Raw genomic sequence first — 25,889 nt, 5'->3', positions numbered from 1 at the left:
CTGTTGCTGAAGCGTGGCTGCTGTAAAAGATAAGAGAGTACTATTTGAAAAATAGCAGCCAAATTCTTCAAGTGCCTTGGCTAAAACTTATCTAATCTTTGTACACAAACAGAAGATCCGCTTGCATTTCACTAAGTTTCCTGAATCATCAACGTCCAAAGCCATAACCTCTACCATATTCCTTCAAATATACCAATTAGATGCAGAAGTAGCCTGCTCTGCATTCAGTATGATCATGGCTGATCGGTTTATGTTTTGAATTCGAAATTCCTATCTACCCAGCACCCAGGACCTACCACCTACCCATAACCTTTTGATTCCATTGCCTAACAAGGAGCTATCTGTTGTGGTCTTAAAAATATTCAATGACCCTACCCTCAATGCCTTCTGAGTCAGAGTTCCAAAATGGCGCAAACTCAGAAAAATTGCCCTCATCCCTGTCCTAAAAGGGTGACATCTAATTTTGAAACAATGCTCCGTCATTTTTGGACTCCTCCATGAGAAGAAACCTCCTTTCCATAGCTTGTCAAGACCACTTAGGATCTTATACACTTTAATCAAGTCACCCCTCACTACTAAATTCCAGCGGAAATGAGCCTTGTCTGTCCATCTTTTCCTCTTAAAATAATTTGCTCATTCCAGGTATCATTCCAGCTAACATTTTGTGACATGTGTGTTGGAAAACACCTCTGCACCTTGGAATTCTGCAATTGTTCTCCATTTAACTAATTCTGCTGTGTTATTCTTCCTGGCAAAGTAAACTATTTCAAATATTCCCACCTTGTACTCCTTCTCAGATGTTTACTCAGCTAATACAGTGTGGAGCTGGAGGAACACAGCAGGTCAGGCAGCATCAGAGGAGCAGGAGAGTCAACATTTCGGGTTGGGACCCTTCATCAGGACTGGGGAGGGGGAAGGGAACTGGGAAATAAATAGAGGGAGAACGGTTGGGACTTGGGGAGGGGAGGGAGGATAGTGATAGGTGGATGCAGGTAGGCGGTAGTGGGGATTGGTCAGTGGGAAGAGTGGGCAGATTGGTGGGGAAGAAGATAGATGGGTTGTGTCAGGTCAAGGAGGCGGGGATGAGAGGGAGGGTTGGATGTAGGATGAGGCTGGGGGTGGGAAGATTTTGAAACTGGTAAATTCTATGTTCAGACCATAGGGCTGTAGGCTACCGAGGTGGTATATGAGGTGTTGTTCCTCCAGTTTGCGTGTGGAGTCATTGTGGCACTGGAGGAGGCCCAGGATGGACATGTCACCCAGGGATTGGGAGGGGGTGTTAAAGTGGTTCGCAACTGGAAAGTGTTGTTGATTATAGCGTACAGAGAGCAGGAGCTCCATGAATCGATCACCAAATCTACACTTGCTCTCACTGATGTGGAGGAGGCCACTTTGGGAGCAACAGATACAGTAGACCAGGTTGGAGGATATTCAGATGAACCTCAGTCAGATATGGAAAGTTTGTCTTGGGCCTTGGATGGAGGTGAAAGGGGAGATGTAAGAGCAGGTGTAGCACTTCCTGTGGTTGCAGGGAATGGTGCCGGGGGTAATGGGGAGTGTGGAGCGGATGAGGGAATCGTTGAGTGAGTGGTCCCAATGAAAGGCAGACGGGGTGGAGAGAGAAATATCTCTTTGGTGGTGGGATTGGATTGTAGATGGTGGAAGAGGCAGAGAATGATATGCTGGATGCGGAGGTTGGTGGGGTGATATGTGAGGACCAGGGGGACTCTGTCCTTATTTTTGTTGGTGGGAGGAAGTTTGAGGGCAGAAGCGTGGGAAATGCAAGAGATGTGGTTAAGGGCATTTTCAATCAATGGAGGGGGGAGGTTGAGGTCCTTGAAGTAGGAGGATATCTAGGATGTCTGGGTATGGAACGCTCTATCTTGGGAGCAGATGTGGCGGAGGCGGAGGAATTGGGAGTAAGGGATTGCATTCTTGCAGGATGGTGGGTGAGAGGAGGTGTAGTCAAGGTAGCTGGGGGAGTCGGTGGGTTTGAAATAGATGTCAGTGCTGAGATGGTTACCAGAGAAAGAGACGGAGAGGTCCAGGAAGGGGAGGGAGATATTGGAGCTGGTCCAGGTGAATTTCGAGGTTGGGGTGAAAGGTGTTAGTGAAGTTGGTGATCTGATCAAGCTTCTCATGGGAGCATGATCACTCACTTAACCTATTTATCACTATCTGCAACTTCCTGATGACTTCACAATTTACGTTTCCACCTATCTGTCTGTCATCTGTAAATATCGTTTCCTTCACCGGAATCACTGAGAACCCATAGCAGAGTCTCATGGAACTCTACACATCACATCAGAAAAAGACCCATTCATGTACACTCTTTTTTTGACAGACAGCCACTTTTCTACCCTTGGTAATATGTTCATCGCAGCACCATGGAATCCCACTTTGTACGACAACCTTTGATTTGTGATCTTGTTAATTGCCTTCTGGAAATCCAAGTGCAGTGACTTCAGGCTGCCATAAGACCATAAATCCATAGGATATAGGAGCAGAAGATCAATGAGATCATGGCTGATCTAACAATCTTCAATTCTACTTTCCTGTCATTTTCCCATAATCCTTGATTACCTCACCAACTAAAAAAATCATTCTACTTTCCTTTATAGATATATTTAAGGAAGCTCTAAACTATCTATTTCACATTACTCACTAGTTTACCATTGAAGTTTATTTTCTCCCTCTATTATATTTTTGATTATCTTTTTGGCTTTTAAAATGCCCCCAATCTTCTGGTTTACCACTAATCTTTAATGCATTTTTACGATTTTTCTCTCAATTTGATACCATCCTAACGATCCCGCCTCCACTGCTCCCTGTGATAAAGAATTCCATAAATTAACTACTCGATGAGAGAAGAAATTTCTCTTCATTTCTGCCTTAAATTTATGACCTTTTACACTGGGATCATACCCCCTGTCCTGGCCTCTCTCACCTCAAAGCTACCCAGTTAAACTCCCAAAGAATTCCTTTCTTTCAATAAGCTCTCTCCTGATTATTCTAAATTCCAGCGAGTACAAGACCAATTTACTCAACCTTTCCACATAAAAAAAATCCAGCCCTAACTGGGCTAAGGGGCTAAAATTGGTAACAGAGCAGTGGGCATTAGGCCCTTACTCTGTATGAGGAAGGGGAGATGAATCTGGCTAGGGAAGGGAAGGACTGATCATCAGGAGATGCCAAGAATTCCATGTCCAACCACGAAGTGAGCCTCATTGTGTAGTGCTGCATTGCACTCACATCAACTCCAGAGCTAACTCATTCTTAACTTGAACCAGCTTTTAGCCCATTTTCCCAACTTATTCCTGGGTATGGGAAGCATGTAACATTGCATTCTATTTTACAACTTTACAGGGGATCACATTGCCATGCAAGGTGTACAATGGGAAGTTCACATCTCCATTCACCCTCATAGCTGATTGGTCTGCCAAGAGAAGCTGCACAAAAGTGCTGCCATTCACAGTTCAAATGTTGTCTTACAGGATATTCAAGCATTTCAGGAGAATTCAGCATTTCACACAGACTTGGCAACATTGATTGCCAATGGATGATGGCAGGGTGTAAGGGAGGTGCCTCACAATTGCTCACATCCTGTGGCCTATCGTGACTGACTGAAATGCATAGCATTCAGATTCCATATTTTGGCTGAACGACCTAGCCTCAGCGTCACGCACTATAATTGCCGTGTTTCCTTGATTGCTGCTGACCTCTGAGTGGTAAGGAAAGTCTGTAAAGTGCAGATGCTTTACTAATCCCTCCCATCAATCACAATGTAACAGTATTTTATGGCTTCACACATTGGCCTCATTGCAAAGGCAAAGCTTCCATGACACAATATCATTATCTCAATAAAGAGCTCTGTAACCTTATGTAAATACCTGCTGCACAGCCAAACTGCAAAAGCTACATTGGATGATTTCAATACAGTCACTTCTCCACTGACAGCACCCTGTTCCAAAACAAAACCTTGAACATCACAGAACTGTAATCACTTACTTAGGTGTGGGATGTTGCACTTGTGTAACCATGTTTTCCATGAAAAGTGTGGATATGAACATATGTAAAAAGTATTAAAAGCAAGGCAGAAATGGCCAAGCCAGGTCAGACTTCAAGCATGTGTTTACATAGTTTTACATACTTGAGGTGACAAGAAGCCAATTATTGAAAAGTACTATATAAGTCATGATTGCTTGAGCCATAACTCATTATATTCCTGTCTGCCAAAAGAACGACCTCACAATAGAGTCCAAATTGATGCCATTTTACAGTTAGTGGATGTATGATTAATACAATTGGACCAAATAGGGTCTCACATGCAGATCATTTGTTTTCACCCCTAGAAAGTAAAAAAAAACTTTAATTTATCCTGCCTACTAATACATGCATTGGCAGCAATTTTATCCCCTTTTGTGTGGTGGAGTTAGGAGCAAAGATGGCAAGGTTTTAGCTTAGTGTCTTCGTGAATAATTTTCAAGATCTGACTGAGATGCACAATGATTCCCTCATCTTTCATGTTCCCTATTTTTGTGTCACTCTAGCTGGGTCCCCAATTACCTTTCTGCATCCACCCATTTCAGTTCAGCATCTACCCATTTCCATTCAGCCCCTTTTTTTACATAACTGTCAATGCTACCCATTTACCCCAAGACTCTGCAAATTGCCATCCACTTATTTAGCCATTCATTCACCTCATATTGAGGCTAGGATAATTGTAAGCTGTGATAACACCCTGATCCTTGTTCACATTGTTCCCTCCTATGCTGTACACGATCTCATCTTGCTGTCTGTTATTACCACCTTTCACCGTCTGTCTTTTATCAGCGATCCAGATCTGTGAAACTCATTGCCTCAAATCTCCCTCTCTCTGTACCTTTTCCGCAGCTGTAACACTGTATTCTGCACTCTGTTCTGCTACCCTGATGCATTTTGTATCGTACAATCTGCCCATATAGCATACAAAACCACTGTATCTCCGTACATGTGACAAGAATAAATCAAACTCAAACTCAAACTCTGGGGGGGTAGTCCATCTGGTCTGGGTAATTTATCCACCTTCAGACCTTTCAGCTTCCTGAACACTTTCTCCTTCGTGATGGCCACTACACTTACCTCTTCATCCTGGCTCACATAAAGTTCTGGTTTGCTGCTGATGTCTCCCACTGTGAAAACTGGTGTAAAGTACCTATTCAGTTGCTCTGCCATTTCTTTGTTCCCCATTATTACTTCACCAGACTCATTTTCCAATGTCCAATATCCATTCTTGCCTCTCTCTTACCAGTTATCTAAAAAATATCTCTTGCAATCTTCTTTTATATTACTAGCTAGCTTGCTCTCATATTTCATCTTCTTCTGTTTTACTGCTTTTTCAGATATCCTCTGCTGGTTTTCAGAGGCTTCCCTATCCTTTGACTTCCCACTAATCTTCACCACATTGCCTGCTCTTCCTTTCACTTTTATACTGCCCTGAATTACCCTGCCCGCCACGGTTGCCTCATTCATTAGTGTGCTTCTTCCTTCAGATGAATTTCTGTTGTACCTTTTAAATTGCCCTAGAAATTCCTGCCATTGCTACTCCACCATCTTCCATGTTAGGATCTACTTCCAATCAACTCTAGCCAGCTCCTTTCTCATTTCTTTGTTGATACCTTTACTCAACTGTAATACTGTTACATCTGAATCCAGCTTCTCCCTCTCAAACCTCTGAACTCTTATATTATGGTCACTCTCCGGGAGGGGTTCTTTCACTTTAAACTCCTTAATCAAATCTGTCTCATAACGCATTACCAAATCCAGAATTGCCCCTTTCCTAGTGGGGTCTACCACAAGCTGCTCCAAAAATAATCTTGTAAACATTCCACAAATTCCTTTTCTTGAGATCCGCTACCAACCTGATTTTCCCAGTCCACCTGCATATTGAAGTTCCCCATGATTATTGTAATAGTGTCTTTCCTATATGCCTTTCTTTTTATCTCCTCATTTACTTTCTGCACCACATCCTGACTACTGCTGGGAGGCCTGTACATAACTCCCATCAGAGTCTTTTTTCCATTGTAGTTCTTCAACTCTACCGCACAAATTCAATGCCTTCTGACTCCATTTCACCTCTTGCTATGGATTTAATTTCCTTTCTTACTAACAAGGCAACCCCTGCCCCCCCGATCATCTGCCTATCCTTTCGATAGGGTGCGTACCCTTGGATATTTGGTTCCCAGCCCTTGCAGCCACATCTCTGTGATACCCACAACATACCTGCTAATTTCAACCTTTACCTTGTTTTGTATACTTATGAATTTAAGTACAACACCCTCAGTCCTGCGTTGTCTAGCCTCCTTCTCATACCTGTTCCCTATCTGCTCTGCCTGAGTTTATATTCATGACCGTTTCAATACTCTGTCCTCTTACTTGTTGTGGAAACTTTAATAACCTCTTCTGTGCCCTCCTCCAACCCACTTTGTTCCGGATTACCCTTACCAACTTTGCATAACTTTATAAATTCAACTCTCCGTGATCTTGCTAATCTGTTAAGAAACCGGTTTTTCTGGTCTTTTCTTGTTGTTCTGAAGTCTAGGCCCGAAACATCAGCCTTCCTGCTCCGCTGATGCTGCTTGGCCTGCTGTGTTCATCCAGCTCTAGACCTTGTTATCTCAGGTTCTCCAGCATTTGCAGTCCCTACTATCCCTGAATTATCCCCACAGCTTTTCTTTTGTTTCTTGTTGATTTGGAACTTAACACAGTATTGAAGATACACATTATAGAGTGTGTTTTAGATGATCATGTACCAGGATGCATATTTGACCATTCTATGTAGAAAGTTAAATGCCTTATGTGCTTTGTTGGTTGATGTTCCAATCTTGATCGACTTGTGTTTTCTGTTGAGATTCAAACAAAATTTGCTTTACACTGAGGTTGTTTACCATGTTCTGGACATGAGGAATAAGCCAAGAACAAACGCTGTTTTAAAAGTGGGGCTGTTTTTTTCTTCAGTGCTCAGTGAAATGTATTCATTTGAAATGATGTTCTCTATTCATAAAACTTTACAAAGTTCAGACTTAGTTACTTTGCTGCTCTGCCTTAAATGAGCATAGAAAAGGGAAGGGCAGCAAAGAATAAATGGGAAGGTCTGTCATATAATAGAAGGCAGAAGTGATTTAAAAAATAGTTGAAACAGTTTTCTGACAATGATAATAATTCTAATTATGTTTTGCTCTATAACTTTGGTCTACAGTGGGTAGCAAGTAGTGTATTTCAGGATAATGATTCCAGCTCATTCAGTGAAGATTTCTTGTAACTCAGTAGCTATTTTGGCTGAAGACTGTAAACAGGCACTATGATGTGGAGATGCCGGTGTTGGACTGGGGTGGACAAGGTGAGAAATCACATGACACCAGGTTATAGTCCAACAGGTTTAATTGAAAACACAAGCTTTTGGAGTCTCGCTCCTTCTTCAGTTGTTATTGAAGTGCTAAATGGGTACAGTGCTAATAGAATACATTTGTTTCAAAACCTCAATGTGGTACATAATCTTATTTGTTGTGCTGATTATCATAACTTGAATTAGTCTGGTGGTGCTAAACAGACATCTAAAGGCTCAGCATTTCAATGACTAGGTGCAACTTTTGTACAGCAGTATAGATGTGTTGCTTACAGTCACTTCCACTGATGGAGTGGTCTATGCTGGCTGGTACACAAAAGTATGTGGCAGAATGATTCAGAAACTGAGGGAACAAGCACATAGTTTCTCTGATGGAGAAGAATTTTTGACAGAGTTTATTCCTGCACCCGCAGTAGAGAAGGACACCACCACTTTGCTTTCCTCTCTCCTGCTATTTCTGGTGCTACTCTGCCTAGTCTTATGAAAGGCCTTTATCAAACCAAAAGGAAACCCTTATGATGTTAGTGACCCTTTGACCTGGTAATTCCTTGGTGAGGTCTTCAGATAATTAATGTATAATGGTTACTTGAGTGTTGGTAATATCACAAGCTCTCAGAAAGTCCCCTGTTGTGTTAAGTGTCAACTTTATAGCTCCAGTAGCAAAGGAATATGAAATAGTGATTATCTCTTTTAGTGGTATGAAGTAACTCTTGACATTGACATCAAAGCCACACTTAATCCTAAACAATTGGTCACTGTTCTGAAGGAGGGGCTTATTTGGTATCACTTCTTTTAATGAGTGCTACCAGGTAGTTTAAAGGTCAATCAAGCCTTTGGGCAGCCATTCCTATTGCAAACCCTTTACCAAAATGAGGCCTCATGTTAAACATGGGAAAAACAAGTGTTACTGCTGAAGGTCACTGCTTTGCTGCATCACTATGTAGGGTATTGGTCAAAACATGTCCTCCAGTATCCAGCATTGTGCTCTAATCTCAGAGTTATGCACATCGGTCACAGCGTCATTGAATCATACAGTGCAGAAAAGGCCCTTCAGCCCATTGAGACAACGTTAACAAAAAATTCTAAACCTACACTAGTCCCACTTTCCAGCACAAGGCTCATAGTCTTGAATGTTATGACATTTCAAGCACCCATCCAAGTACTTTTTAAAGATTGTGATGTTTCCTGCCTCTACTGGCCACTCAGGCAGTGCTTCCAGTCTCCTGCCATCCTCTCTGTCAAAAACCTTTCCCTCAAACTCTTGGCTTTCATCTTAACATTAGGTCCCCTTGTCACTGATCCTTCAGCCTCTCTTCATAGCTAAAATGGTATATCCCAGGCAATATCCTGGTGAATTTCCTCTGTACCCCCTCGAGTGCAATCAAATGTTTCCTACAGTGCGGAAACAAGAACTACACTCAGAACTCCAGCTGTGGCGTAACCAAAGTCTTGTACATCTCCAACAAAACTTCCCTGTGCTTATAATCTATGCTATGTTCCCCCTACGTCTTGTTATCTACCTTATTAATTTGTCCATCCACCTTTAAGGATCTACAGACAAGGACTCCAAGACCCCTCCCTTCTTCTAAGCTTCCCACTGTCATTCATTGAGGATTCTCATGTCTTGTTACTAAGTGCATCACCTCACACCTATCAGGGTTAAATTCCATCTAACCATCTGACAAATACGTCTATGTCCTTCTCTAACCTAAGACCTTCCTGTCTCACTGTCAACCAACTAGCCAATCTTTATGTCTTCTGAAAACTTACTTCTCATTATTTCCCCTCCCCAACATTTTCATCTGCATTGTTTTCTATATATCACAAACAATAAAGGGGCCCAGCACTGACCCCTGTGGTATTTCACTGCACTTTAGGCTCCAATCACACAAACATTGCCCTCTTTCTCCTGCCGCTAAGCCAATTTTGGATCTTCTTGCCAAGTAACTATGGATCCCATGTGTTGTCACCTTCTTTATCGGTTTCCCATGTGGGACCTTGTCAAAGACTTTGCTGAAATCCATAAAACTACATCAACTGCACCACCCTCATTGACACACCTGGTCACCTCCTCAGAAAATTCAATCAGTTTTGTTGGACTTGACCTCCCTCTGGCAAAGCTTTGCTGGCTATACCTGATCAAACGTTGCCTCTCCAAGCGGAGAATAATTCTCTCCTTCAGAATTTTCTCCAATAGTTTCCCTGTCACTGATGTGAGACTCACTGGTTTGTAATTCCTTGGCTTATCTTTACTACTCTTCTTGAAAAGTGGAATCACATTAGCTGTCCTCCAGTCCTCTCGTACCTCCCCTGGGCATGAGAGAGTTTAGAAATTTGGGTCAGAGCCATTGTAATTTCCTCCCTCATCTTCCATAGCAGCCTGGGATACAACTCATCCAGACCTGGGGATTTGTCCACTTTTAAGCCTGCCGAAACCTCCAGTATCTCCACACTCCCTCTATTAAATCACCAAAAACAGTACAGCCCCTCTTCCTGAATTCTGTACCTACAGTCTTCTTTTCTAAAGTGGAGATGTTCACTGATGATCACAGAATGTTCAGCACAATTCATAACTCTTCAGATAATGAAACAATCCGTGTCCAAATGCAGCAAGACCTGGACAATATCCAGGCTTGGGCTGATAAATGGCAAGTAACCTTCACACCACACAATGCCAGGCAATGGCCATCTCTAATAAGAGACAATGTAATCAATTCCCCTTGACATTAAATGGTGTTACCATCACTGAATCCCCCACTATCGACATTCTGTGGGTTACAATTGACTAGAACATCAACTGGACTCACCATATAATTACAATGGCTACAAGAGCAGGTTAGAGGCTAGGAATACTGCGGTGAGTAACTCACCTCCTGACTTACCAAACCTGTTCATTATCTACAAGGCACAAGTCAGGAGTGTGATGGAATACTAACCACTTTCCTGGATGGATGCAGCCCCAACAACACTCAAGAAGCTTGACATCATTCAGGACAAAGCAGCCCGCTTGATTGGCACTACATTCACAAGCATCCATTCCCTCCACCATTGATTCTAAGTAGCAGCTGTTTGCACCAACTACAAGATGCACTGCAGAAACTCACCAAAGATTCTTAGACAGCACCTTCCAAACCAATGACCACTTCCATCTGGAAAGAACAAGGACAGCAGATACATTGGAACTCCACCACCTTCAGGTTCCCCTCCAAACCACTTACTATTCCTGATTTGGAAATAGATCATGGCATGGTGTCTCAGTGGTTAGCACTGCTGCCTCACAGCGCCAGGGACTCAGGTTCAATTCCACTAAGGCCTCCCTTTGTACTTGCTGAAAGCCATTTTTCTTTCTTATCCAGTACTTAATATTCCTAGTCATCCAGAGGCCTTTGGTCTTATTGCTCCTACATTTCACACTAAATGGAATGTGTTGGCTCTGTAATCTCACCAAATTTGTTTTGAATGCACCCCTCCCCACCATTCTGCTGTAGATTTACCTAAGAAGCAGCTGTTCCCAATCCACTTTGCCAGATCCTGCCTTATTTTAATAAAATCTGCCTTAACCTCAATCCAAAACTCATTTTTTTGCACACCATTTCTTTCCTTTTGCATAGGAAACTTAAAGTGTATTATGTTGTGGTCATTATTACCAAAGTGCTATCCCATTGCCACCTTGAAAATCTGTCCAGTTTCATTCCCCAGAATTTGGCCCAACACCACTCTAACTCCTGTTGGATCTTCTCCATGTTTACATAAAAATCTTGCCTGAATATATTTCTACCCCTCTAAACGTTTTACACCCTGGCAATGCCAATTAATGTTGTGGAAGTTGAAATTCCCCAATACCCTACCATTGTTTTTACACACCTCAGCAAATTGTCTATATATCTGCTCAATTATTGTCTGCTGATTGTTTGGAGTCTATAATGTGACTGGACCTTTTTCATTCCAAGCTCCAACCACAAAGCTTCATTTAAAGACCCTTCCAAGGGATCATCCCTCCTTACTGCAGGAACTGAATCCATAAATAATAATGTGACACCACCTCCTCTTTCACACTCTCCCTGATCCTGCCTGAAGATACTGTATCCTAAGATTTTAAGTTGCCAATTCTGTCCCTCCCTCAACTACATATCTGTGGTATCAATAATATTACAATTGCACAGGCCAATCCACACCCTTAACTCAATTGTCTTACTTATAATACTCCCAAGTAGAGGCCATACAGTTTCGTCTTACTCCCTTGAATCTCAACATAGCTGAAGTTCTCTGTATCTTGGTTCCTTTACTATATTATGCTGTGTCCCTATTATACTAATGCTCTGTGTCCTGTCTCCCTGCCAAACCAGTTTAACTTCCTTCTAACAGCACAAGCAAACCCACCCACAGGGATGTTGGCTCCATTTTGTTTCAGGTGCAGAAATCCTGCTTGGGCAGATCCCACTATCCCCAGAAACAGTTCCAGTGATCCAGGAATCTAAAACCCTCTCTTCCTGAACCAACTCTTGAGCCAAGCATTTATCTGCTCTTTTCTTCTAATTCTGATTCTGTATTCATTATCATAGGTATATAAATCAGGGATATAGAGTCATAGGGTCATACAGTGCGGAGACAGACCCTTTGGTCCAACAAGTCCATGCCGAACGCAATCCCAAACTAAACTAGTCCCACCTGCCTGCTCCTGGCCCATATCTCTCCAAACCTTTCCTATTCATGTATCTATCCAAATGTATCTTTTAAATGTTGTAATTGTACCCACATCCACCACTTCGTCAGGAAGTTCATTCCACACACAAACCACCCTCTGTGTAGAAAATTAGCCTCTCATGTCTTTTTTTTTAATCTCTCTCCTCTCAACTTAACAAAGTGGCCCCTAGTCTTGAAATCCCGCATCCCAGGGAAAAGACAACTATCATTAACTCTATCTATGCCTCTTATTATTTTATGAACTTCTATCAAGTTGCCTCTCAACCTCCTACGCTCCACTGAAAAAATGTCCCAGCCTATCCAGCCTTCCTTTATAACTCAAACTTTCCATACCCGGCAACATCCAGGTAAATCTCTTCTGAACCATTTCCAACTTGATAATATCCTTCCTATAAGCAGGCAACCAGAACTGGACACAATATTCCAGATGAGGCCTCACCAATGTCCTGTACAACCTCAACATAATTTCCCAACTCCAATACTCAAAGGACTGAGCAATGATGGTAAGCAGGCCAAATACTTTTTTAACCACCCGGTCTACATGTAACGCAAGCTTCAAAGAATTATGTACCCGCACCCCTAGGTCCCTCTGTTCTACAATACTACCCAAGGCCCTATCACGAATTGTATAAGCCCTACCCTTGCTTGTTGTACCAAAATGCAATACCTCGCATTTATCCAGATTGAATTCCATCTGCCATTTTTCAGCCCATTGACCCATTTGATCAAGATCCCTTTGTAATCTTAGAAAATCTTCTTCACTGTCTACTATGCCACCAATTTTGGTGTTGTCCACACACTTACTAACCATGCCTTCTATAGTCTCATCCAAATCATTTATATAAATGACAAACAAAAGATGACACAGACCCTGTGGAACATGGCTGATCACAGGCCTCCAGTCCAAAAAGCAGTCCTCCACTATTACTCTCTGTCTCCTGCCATTAAGCCAATTATGTATCCAAGTGACAATCTCACCCTGAATCCCATTGGCCTAACTTTACTAATTAGTCTACCATGTGGAATCTCATCAAAGGCTTCACTAAAATCCAAATAAACAATGTCTGCTGCATTGCCATCATCAAACTTTTTGGTAACTTTCTCAAAAAAAACTTAATCAAGTTTGAGAGACACAATTTTCCTTGCACAAAACCATGCTCTCTATTCCCTAATCAATTATTGCCTCTCTGAATGTTATAAGTGAGAATATGCAGCCATCTAATCTCTGCTTTTTTTTTGGTTACTGGTACCTTGCAACAGAGCTATCATGGTGAATACAAAAAGATTTCTATGATCTGAGCACAATTGTTGTTTCAAATCAAGTTCAAGGTTACACATTTTCTATTGACTGGTTGGAATTCATCAGGATGGGTGCTTGGGCATGTGAAATCAGTGGACATCCATGGTCAGTAATTGAAATCATATGTAAAATGCTAAAATTATTTGGCAGAATTCTCAGCAGAGATATGCACTGTTTTAAATTTTAATAATGTAAAACAGCTGTGTTCTAGAAAGACAGAATGTCAGCTTCTGTGGCAGTTTTATGGCTTAGGAATTCCAGAACACCCATGCTGGGTTTTGAGAGAATGAAGGAATGTGCCGTAATATTGAGGCTCTCAAAGCTCTTTATCCTTGGGCTGATTGAGATGTGCTGGCATTAAGAAGGAAATCAAGGTGCAGTACAGATTGGGAGAAACACAGAGCATTTGGGTATGAGGTTAAGGATTAAGGGGTAGATATATAACTGATTGATTTAAAATAATCTTGGATGCAATATCGTTCATAAATTGCCAGATTAAATATAGGAGGCAGTGGCATAATGGTAATGTAGTCATCCAGAACTCCAGGATAATGTGAAAACTTGGGTTTGAATCCCACCATTGCAGATGATGAAATTCGAAGTCAATAAAAAGAAAATCCAGAATAAGAAGCTAGCCTAAATGGTGATCATGTAACCAAAATTGATTCCCATAAAAACACATCTGGCTCACTAATGCTCTTTAGGATAGGAAATCTGGTCCATTCTTGGGTAACTCCAGAGTAACCTATGGAGATGTGAGCAATTAAAGAAGATCAGTAAATGCTGCCTAGCTAGTGATGCCCACATCCCATAACGTAAAAATTAAGTTTTCACTCATTTATGTTCTATTTATAAATTTTCATGAAGTAGAGATTGGGCTGTCTTGCAATCTATTGAATCTGTTACTTATTTGTGGAATTATGTCTTTTCTCCTGAATTCCTGCTTTACATTTTTTTTTGGCACATTTTCTTTTGTGTGGTTGTGACTAGAGATTGTGGCAATGAGAAATAGGTGTTTTCTCATGAAGACTTGACACAGCATTTTCCAGCTTTCAGCAAGGGACTAACATTCAATTGTTTCACTGTTGGACAAGTTTGACTGCTCATTTCTGGATGTTTTGATTTTGTCACATGCTCTGTAGTTAATTATACATTCCAAACAGTCGCTCCATGCTCAGCAGCTGGTCTTACATAACTATGAAACACAGTAAATGTCAGTTTGAGATGCATTGTGATGTTTGCGTAGAAATGTAATGTACCCTTATAAGCATTTAACTCACTGGGTAATCCCATTTGAGGTCATTTTAAATGTATATTCCTAAAAGTTTAAAGCACATTTGTTGCAAAATCATCACCATTGTTTCGGTTGATAAGATGTGTTATGCAAGAAGCTCAATTCCAAAGTGTGCACTTCTGGATGTTCAAGAGGAATTCAAAAAATTTAAGTTAGTTTTGCAATGCATATATGTCAACACAATGCATAGTAAACAGACTTAGTGCACTTCAGGGGCAAATAGCCGCATGGGAATTTGATTTTGTCATGATAAAGAACGAATGCACAAAAAGTGGTGAACTGGACACAAAGCTGAAAATGATGTGCTCAGGAGAGGCCAGGAGCAGTGGCTGTGATGGTCAAGGAAAATAGTAGAGAGCTGGAGAGAGGGAGAATGTCCTGGAGGTATCAAAGACTGAAGCTATTTGTTTAGAGTTTAGAAACACTAGAGGTATCATCAATTTGCTAGATCTAATTTTTAGGGGTCATGGGAGAGCTAGAGAGAGTACTACCCAAAGGTTACCCTGGTACATCATTTTCAGGCCTGAAAATTGTCATTATCAGAGAAAACTGAGAGCAGCAATACCGCTATGCAGCTGTAAAGCTATTATAACTTGGTCAGAGCGATATAGCGGCCATTGCTCCCTCACAGTTCACTACCTCAAAATTTCAACTTGTCACCCGATTTGGGATTCTGATGCCCAGTTTGCATTGCTGTCGGGGCCAGCATTTATTGCCCATCCTGAGTTGCTCTTGTGAAAGTGGTGGTGAATTGCCACCTTGAATCGCAGTAGTCCATGTGCTGCAAGTAAGCACAATGCCACTAAGGAGGGCATTCCAGGATTTGGACCTAACAACTCTGAAGGAACAGTGATATTTTTCCAAGTCAGGATGGTGATAGGCTTGGAGTCGTCAGGTGGAGATTCCCACTTACCAGAATCGATGTAGAGGGCCTTCATGTCTCTTTTGATGGGATCTTTGAAACAGAGCTTTGAGTATTCTGCTGGTCTCTTGACATGGGCTGCCTCCCTCCTTGCCCATGGGGATATGGTCAACTTTCCTGTGCACATTGTGATAGTGCTAGTCAAGTAGGGAATGATCAGCCACAATCACCGGCATCAGTTCTAACTCCTACCTGCTATGCACTGAACTCTTAACATATTGAATTAGGATATTCTGCTCTGGAAGACCTGTGTACTGTAACTGTTTCTTAGCCTTTTGTCTACCTCATTATCTCCTTTAGCCTGCCATTGTTGGAGCTGTGGCAGACCCAAAAATATTCCTAGCAATTCCACCAACACATCTCCTGTCCCATCACAGGTCATCCTTGATCATTGCTACGCAACCATAAAAGATGTCTACCACTCCATCCCCCATCTGTATTTTGGCAAATCAGACCACAACACTACGCTCCTCCTCCCAGCTTACAAGCAAAAACTGAAGCGTGAGGGCCCAGTACAGAAAGTAATGCAGTGCTGGTCTAAGGAAGCTGAAGGACTTCTACGAGACCACTTAGAGTCGGTGGATTGGTCCATATTCAAGAATTCAGTGGCCAAGCTAAAGGAGTATGCCACTACCATACTAACGACAGGCGTCATTAGTAAGTGTGCAGACAACAAGTGTGCTGAAGAAGTTAATCCAAACATCCCCCAACTAGAAACCATGGATGAACTGGGAGAACCACTCCTTACTGAAGTCCAGGTCTGAGGCATACAAGTCGGACAACCCTGACCTATACAGGAAATCCAGGTATGACCTACACAAAGCCTTCAGGGACACCAAGAGGCAATATCAAACTGGGCTTGAGACCCAGACCAACCTCACAGTCACCCGTCGTTTGTGGCAAGGCTTTCATGACATAACGAGCTACAAAGTGAAGTTGAACAGAATCGTGGGTGACAGTACGTCCCTACCTGATGAACTCAATGTATTCTGTGCTTGCTTTGAACAGAAGATCAGTGAAACAATGTCACTTATTCCAACAGCCTCAGATGCACCTGTACCCATGGTCACCACCACAGATGTAAGATCAGCCTTCTTAAGGGGTGAACCCATGGAAAGCAACCAGCTGAATGGAGTTTTCCAGCCGTGCACTCAGATCCTGTGCGGACCAGCTAGCAGCAGTATTTGCAGACATCTTCAACATCTCTTTACTATGCTCTGAAGTCCCCACCTGCTTCAAGAAGACCACCTTCATCCTAGTGCCAAAGAAAAATCATGCAGTGTGCCTCAATGACTACCACCTGGTGGTTCTGACATCCATAATTATGAAGTGCTTTGAGAGGGTGGTCATGACTCACACTAACTCCAGCCTCCCAGACTGCCTTGATCCCTTGAAATTCGCCTATTGGCACAACAGGCCCATGGCAGATGCCATCTCCCTGGCCTTACACTCATCCCTGGTACATCTGGACAACAAGGATATCTATGTCAGGCTCCTGCTTATGGATTACAGCTCTGCCTTCAACACCATAATTCCAAACAAACTTAACTCTAAACTCCAGGACCGAGGTCTTGGCTCTCTCCTCTGTAACTGGATTCTCAACTTCTTGACCAACAGACCGCAGTCAGTAAGGATAGCTGACAACACTTCCTCCATGATAATCCACAACACCAGTGCCTTGCAAGGCTATGTACTCAGCCTCCTACTATACGTAACTGTGTGGCCAAATTCCACACCAATTCCATTTACATGTTTGCTGACGCCACTGCCGTTGCAGGTTGGATGTCAAACAACACGAAACAGAGTAGAGGAAGGAGATGAATGCTTGCCGGTATGGTGTAAAGGTAACAATCTCTACATCAAAATCAGCAAAACGAAGGAGCTGGCCATTTACTTCAGGAAGCTGAGTGGAGACCACGTTCATGTCTGCATCAATGGTACTGAGGTAGAGATGGTTGAGAGCATCAAGTTCCTGACAGTGACGATTGCCAACAATCTGTCCTGGTCCATTCACGCTGACACTGCAGTGTGAATGCCTCTACTTCCTCAGGAGGCTAAGGAAATTCAGCTTGCCCATAAAGACGCTTGCAAATTTTTATAGATGCACTGTAGAAAGCATCCTATCTGGATGCATCACAACATGGTATGACAACTGGTCTTCCCAAGACTGAAAGAAACTACAGAGAGTTGTGAACACAGCTCGTCACGCAAACCAGACTCTCATCCATTGACTTCATCTATACGTCCCACCGCCTCGGGAAAGCAACCATTATTATCGAAGACCCTCCCAACCTGGTAATACTCTCTTCAACCTTCTTCCATCGGGCAGAAGATATAAAAGTTTGTACACATGTACAAACAGATTCAAGAATAGCTTCTTCCCCACCGTTATTAAAGAATGGACCTCTTTAATATTCATGTTGATCTCTCTCTGCACCTTCTCGGCAGCTATATAATTGTATCTTGCACTCTGTTCTGTTAACCTGATTCATTTGTACAGTACAATCTGCCCATAAAACATGTAAGACAACAATTTTCACTGTAACTTGGTACGTGACAATAATAAAACAAATCAGTAATACCGTTCTGTCTGATGTCCTACAGCCAATGATGTCAAACAGCCGAGCTGCAGACAAACATCAGCTCTCCCACTGCTCTGCACTCTCAGTCTCTGCCAGACTAATTTTAAAAAATTGTTCAGAAAGTGACTTAGCGTTAGTAGAGTTAAGAACTTATTTATATGTTGTTATAACCAGGATGCTGATTGCTGGCACCATGACAATCATGAAAATTTTAGTATCTTGAACGGTTACAGCACAGAAGGAGATCATTCAGCCCGTGTTTGTGCTAGCCCTCTAAAGGAACAATCTATCTAATGTCACTCGCTTTTTTTTTCATACTGCTGTGTAAACTTTTTCTTTTTCAGAAATTCTCATTTGACTATACCTCTGCACCCTACTTTAAGGCAATGCATTCCAAATTCGATACACTTGCTGTTTGAAAAAGCAATTCTCCTTATATTGTTACTGTTTCATTTGCTAACTTCTTTACATGGGTCAACTTTGGTTCTCTCTCCTTTCACCAATGGGAACAGTTTCTCATCATCTCCTCTGTTGAGATCCCTTGATACTGTATGACTCCATAAGAATCCCCTCAACCTTCTCATCTCCAGGAATAGTTCCGACCTCTGCAATCATTCTGCATAATGGAAATTCCTTATCCCTGCAATCATTTGTTCCAAGCTAATGATTCTGAAGGTGTTTCTTGGTGATCTGTGGTCATGATACCTTGGCAGAAGAAGCAAAAGTTACAGCCTTACAGAGATACGACTAAATGCCACAGTGGAATTACAGTCAGAAACATAGGAATGCTATAAGCTACACTACAACACAATTTGTAAAAGAGGTGAGAATTCACAATAAACCTACTTCACTTTTGATTCTGCATGCAGGTCTCAACTCTACTTCAGAAGACTTAAAGAAGGTCGACAACGTCTTTGAGAACCATTGGTCCAGAAGTAAATCATTGGGCAAAAGCTGGTCTGAGAACAAACTGTTATTGACCAATGAGTCAAGAGACTCCCAGTTGATAACTGGATGGATTGGATTTCCCAGATTCATGGCAGAACCCAAAAACAAGAAGAATCCAGAGAGAGCACAGACGTTGGCAATAAGAGAACTGTTTTTCATTGTCTACAGAGAGACAATCACTGACTTCACAGACTGTTGGAAATGTTCAACCCTCTTTCTTTTAATAAAGGACAGTCAAAGTCAGGGCAGAGATCTTATGAGTGAACAGCAGACTTTCAGCCACATGACTAAGAGTTTGAAAAAGTTTACTTCACCAAATAACCATAATGAGCTACTAAAGATGTTTAATCTGAGCAACAACTGCATTGGGAGCCGGACCATGTCCACAGGTCCAGGGCTTAGCCACAAAGAAGAAACTGCCTGAAACTGCAAGAGACTATCTCTTGCAATAGACTGATTGCTTGATCCTGCAATACAGGCTACCATAAGGAAGAAAGTAGTTATTTTGGCAGAGCAGCTGTATTCCAGGCAGAAAAATCAGGAGATGAGGAGTTATCCAGATAAGGTAATGAATCAACAACAATGACTACAAAGACAACATCCTTTGCAAAAGATATCCAAGAGATAAAAGCTCCTTCAATAGAGAAGTGATCCACAGATCAGAGCCAGGGTCAAGTCTTCTCAAACAAGATGCTTACCATTCTTCCAGATCTGAAGAGACTGTTGCAAAAAAAGTGTGGAAAATCTAAACTGTCTGTATATGAGAAGTCACAGAGACATGGAGAGACTTGGGGTAGTGATAATTGTAATATTGGTATGTATATTGTTACAATTCTGCACCACTCCCCCACCTTTGAATATTCCAAAAGTACTGCGTCCTCTCCGACCCTGGTCCACTTCTCAGTCACTCACAACTCTCCCATCCTTTCCAGTGGCACCTTTCTATGCAAAGATAGACACGTTTTTACCTCTGTGTAGAGCTGGATGAACACAGCAGGCCAAGCAGCATCAGAGGAGCAGGGAAGCTGACGTTTCGGGCCTAGACCCTTCTCCAGCATCTGCAGTTCCTATTATCTCTGAAACGTTCTTACCTCTCCCTTTCAGGTTATTTTGCTTGGATCAAGCAAATGGACCAGCAATTTACTGTGTCTCTTTCAACTTCATCTAGCACTTGTTGTTTTTGCTGTGACTTTCCTACACATGGGAGATCAACTGCAGACTGAGTGATCACTTCGGGGAACAGCTCTGTTCATTTCACAGGCGCAACCTCCAGCTCACTTGTCACTTTAATCTTGCGCTTATTTCAGAGCTTGTCAGTAAAATAAGTGAAAAATCAGATATAAGCACAAAGCTATGACTAAGGCTATCTTCAGTTCTACTGTTATGTAAAAAACTGGCAAAAGGATTGCGAGAGGCCATTGAAGAAACAACAGGGAAAGAGTGTCTTTCTCAAATATGTAACACAACAGCAGACTCAGTCAGCTCACAATCCAAGCCACTTCAGTGATACAATGAAATCAAATTTCAAAAGCCATAACAGCTGTATTGTTGCAACACAATCTCCGTTCAATCATTTGATTTCAAACTATAGTGGGCAGCTTCCAAATTATGTACACAAGTGGCAGTGAATTAAACATTTAGTATAAAAGCAAAGTGGAGAGGATCATGTGTGTTAGTTCTTGAAATTCCACCCCCCCATCTCTATATTTCTACTCTCTGTCTGCTTCTCTAGATTCCATTTCAAGGAGTGGTTTTTAATTGGCTGTCACCTGATAAAACAGTTACACCAGCTCAGCCTGACCTCATTCGTCTTACTTAATAAACATACTGCTCCAACTCTCTACTGGCCCACTGAATTGTGCTTTATAAAATTAGATGGTAGAGTCATTGAGTCATAAGGTTTTTGCAGCTCAGAGAGAGGCCGTTCGGCCCAGCATATCCACACCAATCTTCAAAGATCTATCTATTTTAATGCGATTTTCCAGAACTTGGTCTGCAGCCTTGTAATCTGTGGCATTTCAAGTGTTCATTTAAATACTTCTTAAATATATCGAGGGTTGCCACTTCCACCACCCTTTCAGGTGGTGAGCTCCAGATATACACAATGCATCTGGATGAAACAATCTTTCCTCAAATCTCCTCTAAACCTTATGTTCCTCACTTTAAAATTGTGCCCCCTGGTTACTGACCTCTCTACTAAGGGGTAACATTTCTTATTGTCTACCCTGTCTATGCCCCTTGGACCTTTGAACACCTAAATCAGATCCCTCCTCAGTCTTCTCTGCTCTGCGCAAAACAGCCCAGCCTATCTAGTGTCTCCTCATAGATGCATTGCTCCAACCCAGGTAACATCTTGATGAATCCTTCTGCACCCTTTCTAATGCAATCATGTTCCTCCTCAAGTGTGGTGACCAGAACTGCACATGGTACTCTACTTGTAATATTATATGCAGCTCTATCATAACTTGTTCTTATATTCCATGCCTAAACTATTAAAGGTAAGTATGCTACATGCTGCCTTAACCACCTTATCTACATTTCCTGCTGCCTTCAAAGATCTGTGCTGTGAGATTTCTCAGTCACCATTCCTTTGTTTCCCACCAGTGAGTTAAAATCTTTCACTATAAACCAAAAAAAAGTCCCCAGGCTTCACTACCCATGGCACTGGCTGCTGCTCACTTTCTGCCAATTACATTTTTAGAGAAGGTTATTGCAGGTGGTGCTATTGCAAGCTTTGGAGAAAACCAGGAGCACCAAGCCACAGCATCTTGACTTCGGGTACGAGGTTTTGCTCCATGGGGTGGGGGAGCAGTTGCAGTGTGATGGTGATCACGATGAATTAATTGGCTGATTCAGATTCTCACTGTTCAGGTAAATATTCACAATTATGTCATCCCTCCTTAGATAGGAGATGACTCCCATCAGGTGGTGAGAAGCCTATACACGAGCACTTATATATTGAGTTGTGTGGCAGTATCAGTGTGCAAAATGAGAAAGATATTAAACAGATCTAGCAAATTAAGACATCCATGAGGCACTGTGGGCCATCAATAGCAGCAGAATTGGACTCCAAAACATCTGCAACCTGATGGCCTGGTGTATCCCCACTCTACCATTACCATCAAGCCAGGGGATCAACCCTGGTTCAATGATGAGTGCAGGAGGGCATGCCAGGAGCAGCATCAGGCTTACCTAAAAGTGAGATGTCAACCTGCAGAAGCTCCAAAACAAGACGACTTGCATGCTAAATAGCATAAGCAGCTAGTGATAGACAGAGATAAAAGTGATTCCCACAGCCAACAGACCAGATTTAAGCTCTGCAGTCTTGTCACATCCAGTTGTGAACGGTAATGGAACAGGGTGTCTGTCTGTCTCTTATCCTCGTGGGTTTCCACTGGCACCACCGTCTCCTTCAGAAAATGGAGCATCTGGAGTGAGTTCGAGCTGCCTCTTCTCCCTCTCACATAGCTGTTAATGCTGGGGATCCATGGCGAGAGAAATAGTGTGCAAGACCAAGTGAAAATCTTGATGTGGAGGTGCTGGAGTTGGACTGGGATGGACAAGGTCAAAAATCACACAACACCAGGTTATAGTCCAATGGCTCTCATGTACCCTACCCAAGGTCCCACAGCCAAATCTCCTGGTTCTCACCCACCCTGCCCCATATCCCATAGCCATAGACCCCAGCTCTCACCCACCCTGCCCCAGATCCCACAGTCATAACCTCAGCTCTCATTCTCCCCCCACCATCACCACTTCCACCCCCCCACCATTTATTTTCCACTTCACTACCCCAGCTCTCACTAGCCTTTCAGCCCAACCCTGGCCCCAGTGCTATCCCTGTATATTTTTGAGTTTTGTTTGACACCTCTCCTTCCTCGATGTCTACCGCTCTCTCCCTAAAACAGTCCCACTTACAGCCATTCCTGAGTGGAGGATATGAAATGAGATCAAAGTGTGGAGGTGGAGGGTAGGGGACTTTATGTCCCAAAATTTAACAACACATTTGTCTTGGGCACTGGTCCCAGCTCAGTATCAAAATAGCCTGGGCCACGTAAGGCAGTGAGAGCGTTTCCATGGCCTATGTCCGTATATTTCACTCCTCCCGCCTGACGTCTTGCGATACGAAACAGAATTGTTCACCAGATCACATTCAGGCTTTGTCTCTCCCTATGTCTATAATCTCTCACATTTTTAGAACTTCTGGAAAACTCTTTTAAATCCTGGCCTCATTGTGCCTCTCCGTTCCACTAGCCTCACTATTATAGGCAGGACGCCTACTGATTGGGAGGAAACTGTTGTCAGGACCGTATGTATACTGAGCAGTAAAAGGTCAGCGACATGCAAACCTTTCATAGGTGTGTTCAATAAACAAGATGGATCGCTATTTTTAGACTTGCGTAAATAGGTGGCGCTTGAGTGTGGGCGTGGAACACTGTACACCGTCTCCAATTGAAGATCTATTCCGTTTCCTAGTTGGTTTCTTCTTTATTTTGACAAGTGTTGTTTTCCTGCTGTGTTGATACCAACCGTTTACTTTATTTTAACTCACTCGCTGGACGTGAACGTGGCTGGCTGAGCCAGTATTCATTGCCAGTCCCTTGGTGCCCTTGAGAAGGTGGTGATGAGCTGCCTTCTCGAACCGCTGCAGTCCGCGTGATGTAGGTTGATTTAACATCCTCATGTCCTTTTGGTTTTCCTTTCCATTTTACGCTCTCTTGTATTGTTCAGTGTAAGCTAGCAACCAGCGTGGCACCGAGGCAGTTGGATTATATATACACGAGATATGCAGGAAGTAAAACCCTCCATTTAATTGTTATCATTGACTTTTAAGTTCCAATCAGTTAATTGACGTCCTACACCCGGTAGTGTGTATTGCAGTTATGATCATAGTATTCACGAAAAAAGGTCTTGTTTCGAAACTCAAGGACTGAACGGAGGTATGTCGACCTGTGGGTAAATGATTTTTTAAAACGATTATGACTTTTGCTCTTGTAAAACAGTCCAGTAGTTATGATAGAGTTTAATATATTACAGTATTCCCTTTAGCTGAGGAGCCTACAACAAAGGGATCAGGATACAAAATTAAGTACAGATATGGTACGTAACAGGAGAAACTTTATTTTATGATCAAGGAACCCTGCGGATGTGGAATGCTTTTGGAGCAAACGATTGAAACAGAAAGCATAGAGAGAAATTCAACGGACGTTCATATATTTTGTGGCTGTCCGGATGAGGGTGGGGTGTTGTCTAATTGGAATGGAGGCTGTTATACTGTTCCCTTGACTTCCAAGGTCCGTATTGTGCAATTGTTATGTCTTACCTGAAAGACGCACGAGGAACTTTAAATATGAAATTGTAATCTCTGGCCAATTATAGGCATTCATTTGCACAATTTGGGAAACACATGGATGAGAATGCTGAGTTTCGCCGGCAATTTCTGCTTTTGGATGAGAAGGCACCCTGTGCACACCAAGTGGATAAGAAATTTGTTTTTTTTCGCATGGGCTCAGGAAAAGCAAGAGTTCTCCTGGTAATAAAAACCAAAAGAACTGCGGATGCTGTAAATCAGGAACAAAAACAAAGTTGCTGGAAAAGCTCAGCAGGTCTGGCAGCATCTGTGGAGGAGAAAACAGATGCTGCCAGACCTGCTGAGTTCTCTTCTTAATTCGTTTGAGGTCTTCCTTCTGGTTGCCCTTACTCACACAGACACACTGTGTTAGCCTGCTCAGTAAAGGAGTTGACCGATTCCTGGTATGAGTGCATTTTGGGAAATTGCAATGCGCCTCCCACAGTTACCTGCTTGTCGAAACGCAGGGTAACTGATGAGGAATACTTATGCTGTTTGCAGGATTCATACTTCCAGCAGGTGACAATTCCTACCAAGAGCACACGTTTGCTAATTTGATTTGCAATATTACTTCAAATATCCATCCAGTAGCTGAATAGCAGATTTAATTCTTAAAAAAAAAAATTCCTGAAGTTATGGTTGAATTTAGAATACAGATGGAGAGTGTGAAGATAAAATCCAATACCAGGGTCCTGTGCTTGAACAAGGGGAACTACAATAGAATGAGGGAGGACTTGGCTAAAGTAAACTGGAAACAAAGATTTTATGGTGGGACAGTTGACGAGCAGTGGAGGACTTTCAAAGCAATTTTTCAAAGTGCTCAGCAAAAGTATATTCCAGTGAAAAGGAAGGACTGTAAGAAAAGGGGTAATCTGCCATGGGTGTCTAAAGAAATAAGGGAGGCTATCAAATTGAAAGAGACGGCATACAAAGTGGCCAAAAACAGCATGAAACTAGAAGATTGGGAAAACTTTAAAGGTCAACAGAAAGCCACAAAAAGAGCTATAAAGAAAAGTAAGATAGAACATGAGAAAAAACTAGCACAGAATATTAAGACAGATAGCAAAAGTTTCTATAAATATATAAAACGAAAAAGAGTGGCTAAAGTAAACGTTGGCCCTTTAGAGCATGAGAAGGGGAATTTAGTTATGGGATATGATGAAATGGCCGAGGCATTGAACAGGTTTTTTGTATCGGTCTTCACAGTGGAGGACACTAATAACATGCCAGTAATTGACAAAGAGACGAAGGTAGGTGAGGACCTGGAAACAATCATTATTACGGAAGAGGTAGTGTTGGGCAAGCTAATGGAGCTAAGGATTGATAAGTCTCCTGGTCCTGATGGAATGCATCCCAGAGTACTAAAAGAGATGGCGGGAGAAATAGCAGGTGCACTGGCGGTAAT

The 25,889-nt window shown here is 42.3% G+C and overlaps 1 protein-coding gene across 3 annotated transcripts in view; it reads left to right on the top strand.

The window, feature by feature from the left end:
* The first annotated feature begins 23,497 nt into the window (after positions 1–23,497).
* The window catches only part of slc2a12 (solute carrier family 2 member 12), a 38,753-nt gene continuing 36,361 nt past the window's right edge, over positions 23,498–25,889 (top strand). For 2 of the 3 annotated variants that reach the window (XM_048596916.1, XM_048596914.1), the window contains exon 1: positions 23,498–23,795. The gene's annotated coding sequence lies outside the window, so the exon portion shown is untranslated. Of the gene's footprint in view, positions 23,796–23,880; positions 24,075–25,889 lie in introns of those variants that run through there. The other variant, XM_048596915.1, reaches the window with a different exon arrangement.

Source organism: Rhincodon typus, chromosome 5 (assembly GCF_021869965.1).
Source record: "Rhincodon typus isolate 14 chromosome 5, sRhiTyp1.1, whole genome shotgun sequence".
Taxonomy (NCBI): domain Eukaryota; kingdom Metazoa; phylum Chordata; class Chondrichthyes; order Orectolobiformes; family Rhincodontidae; genus Rhincodon; species Rhincodon typus.
Note: the sequence above shows the minus strand (reverse complement) of the source record. Positions and strands in the feature narration are given on the sequence as shown.